Raw genomic sequence first — 10,919 nt, 5'->3', positions numbered from 1 at the left:
ACAAATCTTAGCAGGACTTGCAAAGTCTTGAATACAAGCTAAGTTAAGGTAAATATTAAATACAGTATGCGGATAATGCATTATGTCTTCTTAACTGTTCTCAGGTACTATAACACTATTCACAGTCGTGACTAGTATGGAGTCTGAAACCTCTACATACTTTCTTAGAAGTCTTACATCTGAACTTCAAAGTATTCTGCCTATGAGACACAAGGTTCTTATAATACTTCTTAATCCATGCCTAGAGCCTTCAATTTGTAGACAGTTCAATTAAAATAAATATTCTCCAGAAGGAAGTAATGAGTGATTTATTTACCCTCAGCCTCATTTGGCCCATCTTCCTTTTTATTTCCCAGGAAGGAAAAAAAAAGCAGGTGAAAAAGTGAAATTCTGGAGTTAAGCTATTTTATTTTTGAAGCCAGAGAAAATATGCACTTCTTCTTTTCTTTAGAATCACAGTTTGCATTGTAAATATACTCATACGTAAATATAACTAAATCCAACATTTTTTAAGCATTCAAGTAATCTACTAATAGAAAAAAAAATCTTCATGTGAATTCACAAACAAATTCTCCATAATTATTATGCATGCAAGTGATTCTATTATATAGAACAAGAACTTTTTCAAAATATTTAGTAAAAATATGATATAGGAGATAAATATTTATCTGCAGGATTGCATAGCTGAGAATATCTAAGAATTGTTTTTCAGTTTAATTAATTCACTCTTTTTTTGACTTGAGCAATTTTAGCAGAAGAAATAGAGTGCCACTAAGACTGTTTTTAAACGCATTTCAAGAAAAGATTTTTTGCATGTTTTATTTCAAAGATATAGTTCATTACTCTTCAACAACAAATATTTGCCTTCTGGCAACAGCAGACAGGGAGTGTATTAATATTACCCTATTTCTTCTTTAAAACATGGCTAGAAATGGGAAGGGCAGGGCATGTGCCAAAGGAAATTAAATCAAACTAAAGATGAATGAGTTAGAATGGAGAAAAAACTATTAGGAAATTATAAACAAATAAATAACATTTCAAATAACATATATAATCATACAGACATAGATGTTCTGTTGAATGTAAATAAAGTGTATCTAATACCAGCTTTTATACATTTTCTCTTTGTAAGATACTGTGTTAGATAACATGGTTTGGGAAAATACATGAAGCAAGTTTTATAGGTTCTTTTCTCCCTTTCACAGTCTCATGCCCTCTATTCTTTTTCTCCTCTTTCACTAAATATAACTGAAAATATTCTAGGAAATAATTTGATTACTAAAAGTATGGACTTGAAGTGAGATAGTTAGCAGAAGACAACTGACAGCTTTTTAAGGATGGACATGTAGACAGTTTGTATTAAAGGCCTAGATTTGGCCTATTTTTTCACTATAATGCTGATATAAACAGGGATCTTTTTGTTTGTTTGTTTCAGTTGTTTTCCGTGGTAGCAGAAAGAATGGCCTTTCATTCTGTGACCAGCAGGTGGACATGAAATTATTACAATGGTCTTGTGATAAATTTCTCTTTTTTTTTTTTTTTTTTTTTTTTTTTTTTAATGTGTATCATTGCCACCATAGGATATCTTCCAAAATGTGCACTTTTGTTTTGTGATATTGTCAGTCTGCTCTGAGACATAACCATGCCCACCCTGTGAAACAGAGGGCCAAGCAAAACTTATTCCAGATGCTGATGCTTGGAGACTTGGCAAAAGCAAAGATACTATATTTAAACTGTATAACAATAGGACAACTGCTTGTTCCCGGTGACCCTTCCTAAGCCTATGGAGATAGCAAGAGAAAGCATGTAAAAATTTTCATTAGCTCACCCTACAGATATGTCCTTAGGTGCTACACTTATTACAGTTTGAAGAGAAGGGATATATGGGATATTCTCTTACCCATTGCAAGCAGCAGTGCACGAGCACACACTAGTTTTGTATTTTTATTTCATTAATAATGCCTTAAAAGTCAATATTTGCAGTCTTCCCTTTCTTTGGGCTTTTCATTCAAAGCATTTAAGCAAAAAGTAAAACTTTCTGTTACTTATCTGCCAACACCAGCCTTCCCTCCCCAATGAAATTATGTGGTTATTACAGCTGCTTTTGCACTGATACATGCTGTTGTCAGCCTTGGACTGCCTGGGTAATAGTGCTGCCTAAACACTGCTACTAGAGCTGAATCCTTGCTGCAGACAGCAAGTCCTTTCGCATATGGAAGAAAAAGTAGCTGATTATTTACCTTTTATCCACAAGGCAGTTATTGTGTGCAAGTCTTGGGCATAGAAGCCTGGGTAAAATCAGTTTAATTTAATGAAATAATCAGGAGTTTCATGCAGTTTAGGAAGTGTTTTTCTAGGCTTTTGGGTAGCCACTAGGTAGTGAGTTCTTATCCGCATTCCTGTTTTCTTCCATGGCTTCTTACCTTGGATTATTATTCTTCCAAAACAACTGAAAGTTCTGTAAATTTTATTTATTATTTATAGTGTTTTAGAAATGTTCACATACCACAAGCTGAGAGAATATATCTGTTTGATGTCATGCATAATAGTAAGCATCTGGAATATGGAGACTAAAAATACTGCAGATATGAAATTGTGCTTCTGAAATGAAGAACAAACAACAATCAAAAAGTCCATTTTTCTAATCTTTCAGAAATCAAGCAGTCTGGTTAATTTTCAGCATTAAATAGTCAGATTTTTTAAAGTGTTCTAGGAAAGATGAGTATACATATTTGTGTGTGTTCAATTAGTTTAGTTGTATTAAGATCTGCAGCTCTATGCAGATTGTGAGAAATGGGGGAGAGTGTGGTTGGCTTTCGCCATAATAATTCTTTCTTTTGCTGACATATGGGGAATTTGATGAAGAGGCCTGAAATGACCAATCCTGGGGGAACAAAGGGGGGAAGAGGAGAAACTGTGGAGATATGGGGGGAACAAAAGGGGGAAGTTGAGGAGCTGTAGAGATATGAACACCACTGTACCCACCATCTGGAGAGAACCAAACCGGCGGTCTGGAGGTCAGATAACCCCTTCATCAGTGGTGAAGAGGTCCTCTGAAGAAGACTGTGGGCCTTCCTGCCAAGGACCTTTCCCACGACCACCGGGCAGTAGTGCATGTGCACGAAAAGATAAGATTTTATCTTAATAAGTCCCCCTCAAATAATTAGGATAACCTGCCCCCTTTTTTTAAAAAAAAAAAGACTAATTATAATAACCCAACCTTAAAATGAATATGTATGTGACTAATGCAATCCTAAATGTATATAAAGTGTTAACGTCTCTTTCCCGGTGTGCCTCTGACTTGGGTCAAGCACCCAGCGCTGTGCTTTTGCTTTATTGACTTTGTCCTCACAAATAAAACTAAACCTAACTTGATTACAAGGCTTGGGTGTTTATTACACAGATGCAAAGCATATATACTTTTGTTCAGTCTGAAAAACCTGAGAACCTGCTAACGCACTTTTGTGAATGGAGGACTTGTAGTAAATGAGCAATTATTGCAACAAAACTTGATATGTAAACTCATCCTGCCTTGCAGTAATTTTTATCTGAGAGAAGCCCTTATGAAACCTCAGCAAGGTTTCAAGATTGAGCTCTGTAAACTGGCAAGTATATGAAAAAAAAAGTTAAAAAATAAAGGATTTCTTCAGTAGCTTTTAGATACTTACTTGCTCAAATATTTGATACACCACAGAAGCAGATTCAATGTTTGTTAGTTTTTTTGAACTTAATTATAGTTGTCAATGGCTTAAGAAAAGGTATAATAATAGAATTCTGATATCATATTTCCTAAAATGTTGTAAGACCAGGAATATAAATACTGGTTTTGTATTCATTTTTACAATGATCTCGACAGTAAATTATCAAAGCTGTGGTGAAACAGCTCTGAAGGTCTTGTAGTTTAGACCCATATACTACCAGAACTGATTAGTTTTCCCAGTACCTTTAAATCCAGCTAATTTTCTATGTTTTATGAACGCAAGACCCTAACCATTTGGGAGGATATTTGTTACCAGGAAGTTCCTGAGAAATGCTTAATCTGTTTTGTTTCATTTTATGAAATCTTATTCCAAAATACATGCATCAAGACGAATTCAGAAACTAACACTGGACTTCAAGGTGTTTGGAGCTCTATAAGTAGGTTATGACTGCAGCTATCCAAGAGACAAAATAAAATCCAACTGCTGCATGTTTGTATCCCACCATCTTGAAAAACTGTCCTAACTGGAAAAATAGGTTTAAGGCTCTCTGACGACTGTATTGCTGCTCCTAATCTTACAAGCCCTTTTGCCCAGCCAAGTCCTACAGCAGTAATCAGACATTAGTCAGACAGAGATCTGTCTGCAACTTTTGTGGCACAATCATGCAAAGCTTTCCACAGTTGCTTATCACTAAGGAGGCAACTAATCTAGCAGTGATGTATCACATCAAGAAAACTCTGCCTCAAGACACTGAAAAGAGATTTAATGGGCCCTCAAAATTTCATAAAGCTCTGTATACAGATATTTATAGCTTTATGAATGAATTTTTTCCTCTCCCTGAAAGACTCAAAGACCCTTGGAGCTCAGTTACAGTTACTACTTCATTACGGTTAATCTCATCCTGAGCAGGGAATAAATAAAACAGTACTTGATTAAGGAAGCTAATAATACAATATTAATAACAGCAAATTCCCACCATAAGTACAGTGCCCAGAGAAAGAATAAGAAGCAAACTAAATGCATAAAGGATGGTCAGGGAACAAAGATAAGTGATAGAAAATAGTTGTTTAATACAGATATCAATGACAAATGTTTGCTTTTCTAAATCAATATTTAGACACTGAATACATTTCTAACTCTTTATTTTTTGAGTATTCAGTTCCTGGCATTTTCCAAAGCCAAGTACAGGCCATTAAGCCTTTTTTTTTTTTTTTTTTTTTTTTCCCCCCCTCACTTAAGGTAAAACGTGGCCCCATTGTTATGCAAAAAATTTACATCAATGAAAAGATGTGGTCTTAGGAAAGGAGAGAAGAGAAAGAGACTGACTTGTGGTGCTCATGTTCACTGAAATGAATATCATTAGCATAAGCCTACACAGAAGAGTGTTTCATTGCTGAAGTATATTGTTTTTCTGGAATACTTCAGATCCTTAACATTTCTTTAAAGAAACATTTCACTGAGATGTGGAGCATTGACCTTTCATAGGCTGGCCAATGATCACATATTAGTAAAAGCAGGCCATATGCATATTAAAAAGTAATGAAATTGAGTACTGAAGATTCACAGAGGGGATCTGATACTCTGTAAAGTGAACTTATTCAGCAGAATTACCTCATATATCAACATTTTCACACAGAAATTACAGACCCAGGAGGTAAAATTACTTTGCGCCTCCTGGCTGGTCCCCCTAAGCTCTGTGTTATCAAAAGACAGAAAGTGAGTTTCAGTGACCAAGTACCTCTCAGGAGCACTGCTGGTCATTACCTACTGTAATGGTGGTGGATACTGCTGAGGAGCAGAGGGGCTGTACATCCCTTAGATGCAGACGTAGTTTTATCTTTTTGCTGCACAGCCTCGCACTTCTCCTACCACCCTCTTTAGTTTCTGAGTGCATGATTCAGGGCTGACAATCAGGTATTGGAGAGTACTTTGAGGAAGTTCATCTGTCCATTTTCTTCTCAGACACCTCCTGGCACATGAGACAAAATGTTTAACAACGTGCGGCTAAGTGGAGGCTCAACTTTCCAGGCAGAGTGCCTAAGCAAAGCTGTTGTTAGAAGTGTTTTCATGTGAACAACAACAAAAAGAGCCTGAGAAGCGTCACAAACAGTGACTCAGATATGCTGGTCTTGTAGCATCTACCCCTGTGAGAGAGGGTGAGTAAATGTGTGCCTGATGTTGCAAAGGTTGCCCCTTTTATACTTTATAGGAAAGGCAGGATATGCTTTCCTGACACGACCGCTCTGCTTTATTTAAGGGACCGTACCTCTGTGTGTTGTGAGACCTCTGGGGAAAGTAAATGGGACGGGCTTATCTGTGTCTAAAACTTACTTGCTACTTTCCTGAGACGACCGCTCCCCCGCTTTAAATAAGATGAGTGATAGAGAATTATGCCCGTTCCTTCGGGAAGTCCTTTTGATTTTCTAGAAAAGTATAAAGCGCGACCCTCTGTGCCCGAGGTGTATTGGGCTCAGGGAAACAGGTGTAATTTGCAAAGCTTGGCTGATCGGATGCGTGCTTTACAAAAAGATGCCACAGTAAGGGCAGGAAAGGGTAAAGCAATTGTTTGTGCTTTTCTCGGTGCCAGCTTGGCTGCCACGGTAGAAGACAGGGACCGCCGCCTCGCCGCGAAATCCCAGGCTATTGACTGTCTACGAAAGCTGCCCTGCCTTCCAGGGCAGGTGGAGGAATTAAAGGAACAACTTAAAGTGGAAAAAGACCTGGTGAAACGTCTGCAAATTGCCCTTAAGGAGCGTCTCCTCACTGATACTATCCACGAGGAGTTGCGCCCCCACCTCGGAGACCAGTTACCCTTTTAGTCATTTGTCGGCCGCAAAAGAGAAAGCAGAGAAGTCAGAACCACTCTCACTGAGACCCTTGGTCAAAACCGAGTATATGTACGATGATGAACAAGACCAATCCCCCCAGGTTACAACTAAGGAAGAAGGAATTTGTCTGGACTCCTGGGGAGTCAGAGATGGAGTATGTGTGGAGAATGTCATTGCCTGGGGGTGACCACATTCTGATAAGTGAAAAAGAGGCAGAAGGGTATTGGGGACTGGGAGTATTTTTAAGTGTTTTTAGCTACTGGAAACCACCATGCCCCCTGGTCTTTAATTAAATGGGCAGCCTATTGGGCAGGTGTTTTGAAGCCCTTGAAGAGGGGGGACCCCCTCACAATTATGGGGACTGTTGAGCAACTGGTGGAGATTGTGCAGGAGGCAGCTTGTCTGCAGATGATGTATGATCGAAAAGTTAGAACCTAGACAGGAATCTCCGATGATGATGTCAGTAGATTCTGAAGGAATGACTCCCCTCATAGGGGGACTCCCCTACTCGTTAAAATCTATTTGCATACAATTACAGGGGAGAATACAAGCAATACCTGAAGGTGACAGAGCTTTAGGTTTTACACCACAATGCCAGCCCTCGGATAGGAAAGTGTGGACTTGGGGAAAAATAGCCCTAGAATTGGTTAATTATGGTCGCAAGTAGGGTCCCACTAACCCTCCAGTCACCAAAATGGACTCGCGGGGTTTGAGGCTAAGCAGAAGTAAAAATAGTCCCACACCATGAGACCGAGAAAAGAACACCACCACCTTTTAAGAAAACTCCACCAGCTTTTAAAAGAACACCACCCCTCTCCAGACCACTGGGAGGGAGAGACATCCAGAACAGACTGTGAGGGGAAGGACAGCAAATAGGGATCCCACGTGACTTAATGGATGGGCTGCCAACAGACAAATTAAAAAAGCTGGTAACAAGATGGCCTGATAAATCAGCAAGTAGAGGAGTAGATCATAGAAATACTACTCCCAGCTTGCAAACCCTCCTTGATTTATTTGTTAGAACAAAATAACCCCAGAACCCGGCAGAAGACTAGATCCTTCGCTCTGTGTTGGTGAGTGGGGGGGTGAAGGTTGAATACATGTTAAACAGCTCACTGAAAACTGTTGGGATGATTTATTAATTACAGGCATTGTAGGGCCAAAGCAAGTCTCAGACACATGTTTGGTAGACACTAGGGCTCAAATCTCAGCTATTAAAATAAAAAGATGTCCGGGGAAAAGAACATAAAATTAACACTTGACAGATTGTTCCTTCATTTTAACCGTGCAGACAAAGCCCAAGTAGGGCGAGTCGATGTTTTGTATCTTTTCACAAAAGGTCTCCGCAGGAACATAACTGAATGTGGGAAGATCAATGTGTGATCTTGACCATTTGTGTTTTTGTACTCGTTTCCATTACCTTTGTAAGTTTAGGTTGGATTTGTAGAACAAAATGTCAATTTTGTTGTTTTGGTATGTTGTACGGGCTGCAACCCTTAGAACAATCAGCTATCCCCTCAGAGACTTTGAGGATGAAGGGAATCACATAGAAAATTATTTTATGCAATTGAATGAGCAAATAGGAAGTGTTTATAATCTCACAAAATGCTGGATGTGTGAAGGACCATCAGGTCTGTCAAGTTGGCCCTGAGTAGTTATGCCATTGCTGCTGAAATGGCTAGTGAGTAGGTATAGTGAAACAAAAGGGAATAAAATGTGGGAAAGATCTCATGATTCATCGTGGCACATACGATTTCCAGACAAAGGCAAATATTGTCTAGCTAGAACACAAAAGGTTGCCCCCTTTGTGGGTAATAGCACATGTGAGTGGGCCTACCGAAATATAAATATAACCATACAGGTGGGAGAAGGGACCACATGAAACGACGGACCCACATATATGTATGCCTGGGTAAATGATGAGGAATATGTGAATGCATTTCCCTGCCTCTGGTTTCTCACGTCGAATGCCAGTCGAGGTGACACTATAGGCTATGACTGTATTTAGGACCAAGAAGCAGGAGCTTCTAAATGTAAACATTATAACAAGATAAATTGGTCCTGTTGGAGGACAACATGGGAAGAACTGTGTTCAAGCATATCATGTTTTGAAAACACCACAAAGGAATCATTATATTGTTGTGTTGAAAATGATCCATTTGGTTTAGAACCTACCTCTTATTCTGACCTCTCACCTCATGTGTAATATTGGAGATGACCTTTTGCTAATGGATCAGTAGCTCTTAAGGGATACTATTGGATATATGGAAACCATGCTTATAAAGCATTGCCAGTGAACTGCTCAGGAGTATGTTATATTGGGGTGATTTGTCCTTTGGTTTTCTTCCTCATTATTTAGGTGTTCCAATATGATGATCTGAAGTGGGAAAAACAATCCAAAATCATTGACACCTCCCTCATTGATGCGAGTAGCCAAACCTGGGGAAAAGGCACATGGATCCCCCGCACCCTCAACATATCATACAGCACTATGGACCTGCAACCTGGAACCCTAATGAGTGGGTTAATGGTGCTTGAGAACCTATTTACAATCTAAATTGCATCATTGACTACAAGCTGCAAGCTGTCATAGAATTATTGCCAATCAAACTGCTGAGGCCCTTGATCTATTGGCAGATCAAGCAACCCAAATGTGAACTGCAATTTCATAGAATCATAGAATGGTTTGGATTGGAAGGGACCCTAAAGATCATCTAGTTCCAATCCCCCTGCCATCAGCAGGGACACCTTCCACTAGATCAGGTTGCTCAAAGCCTTATCCAGCCTGGCCTTAAACACTTCCAGGGAGGGGGCATCCACAACTTCCTTGGGCAACCTGTTCCAGTGTCTGACCACCCTCACAGTGAAGAACTTCGTCATAATATCTAATGTAAACCTCCCCTCTTTCAGTTTAAACCCATTTCCCCTTGTCTTGTCATTAGTTGCCCTTATGAAAAGTCCCTCCCCAGCTTTCCTGTAGGCCTCCTTCAGGTATTGGAAGGCCGCTATAAGATCTCCATTTATAAGATCTCCATGTTTACCAACATCGCATGGTTCTTGACCACCTGCTAGCCAAAGAAGGGGGTGTTTGTGGTAAACTTAATGTTTCTGATTGTTGTTTAAAAATTGATAACTGTGGTAAAGTTGTTAAGCAAATTACTGCGGGCAAGTGAAAGCTAGCCCACGTTCCTGTTCAAACAGGGAAAGGATGGGATATGGATATGTTTTCTTGGCTTCCAGGTGGTTCATGGGTTAAGACGGTTTTATTTTATTTGTTATGTGGTTTGGGAATATTAATGTTTTTACCATGTGTTATCCTGTGTTTTATACAACTTATTCAAAGTGTAGTATCTAACACGCAATTTACACCTATCATTACTCCTGACGGTGTCAAGCAAATTCATGTTGTACGTCAATCTGAGCCACCAGTTGTACAAATTATTTGAAGTGCTCTTTTCCAACCTTTTCTAGATGACTATCTTTTCTCAAAACCACCATGGCTCTTAAGGCAATCTTTGAGCCATGGGATGATATGAGGAACTGCACTCTGAACTTGTCTCAAAGATTGCTTGCAAAGACCATCACAAGATCACAGAGTCCTGAAAACCCCTACCTGTGAAAACATTCTTCCTGGGCATGCCCCTGCCTCAAGCATGTAGCAGTTACTGGGGGGCAAAGAGAGATATGTTGTTACCATGGGAACCATGGCCCTTGAAGGAGTATTTAAGAAGGACCTGCTTGGGAATATTTTGGGGGACAATGATGACCACCTGACTGCACCTCATCTTACACCACCAGAGCAAGCCGCATGTGTGACTGCTTGTCCCTGCATCTCTGAGGAACTGAGATTCCTTTGCCCCCCCCATCACTGCTGCCTCACCACAGGATCCATGGTGGTGACTATTCTTGCAGCCCTATCCCAACTGCTGGCTTGATTTCCATCTTTTGTTCCCTACTATCCTATCTCTATTCTCTTTATTACTTCTTTTTGTAATAAAAGCTGTTCTGAGTGTACGGCATTTGACCTCGTTTGTGTCGTATCAAAAGCTTCCCCAACATCGCATTGGGACATTTAAATGATCCTGACATAGGATTGGGACACAGGATACTGTGCTTCTGTGGAGAGATCCCGAAGATCCTTAACCAGAAAAGCGGAGCAGCTTGAGAAGAAATTTGCTATTGAATAAATCATGCTATATGGTGCTGGCACTGTCACCAACTCAATGAAAGACCAACAGTTTTTTTTTTTAATGATACCACTATAATAGTTTCACTGGGCTAGCCCTGGGTTAACAGCCAACACAGCCGTTCACCCACTTCCCCCCACCCCCAGGGGATAGGGGAGAGGACTGGGGCAAGGATGAGGAGACTCATAGGTAGAGGTAAGAAC

At 39.8% G+C, this 10,919-nt stretch overlaps 1 pseudogene; it reads left to right on the top strand.

Moving 5' to 3' along the window:
• Positions 1 to 6,451: 6,451 nt before the first annotated feature.
• On the top strand, positions 6,452 to 7,486 carry LOC104531800 (uncharacterized; annotated as a pseudogene).
• The last annotated feature ends 3,433 nt before the right edge of the window (positions 7,487 to 10,919 follow it).

The sequence above is a fragment of the Antrostomus carolinensis genome, unplaced genomic scaffold, assembly GCF_000700745.2.
Source record: "Antrostomus carolinensis isolate BGI_N321 unplaced genomic scaffold, ASM70074v2 scaffold11161, whole genome shotgun sequence".
In the NCBI taxonomy this organism is placed as follows: Eukaryota; Metazoa; Chordata; class Aves; order Caprimulgiformes; family Caprimulgidae; genus Antrostomus; species Antrostomus carolinensis.
Note: the sequence above shows the minus strand (reverse complement) of the source record. Positions and strands in the feature narration are given on the sequence as shown.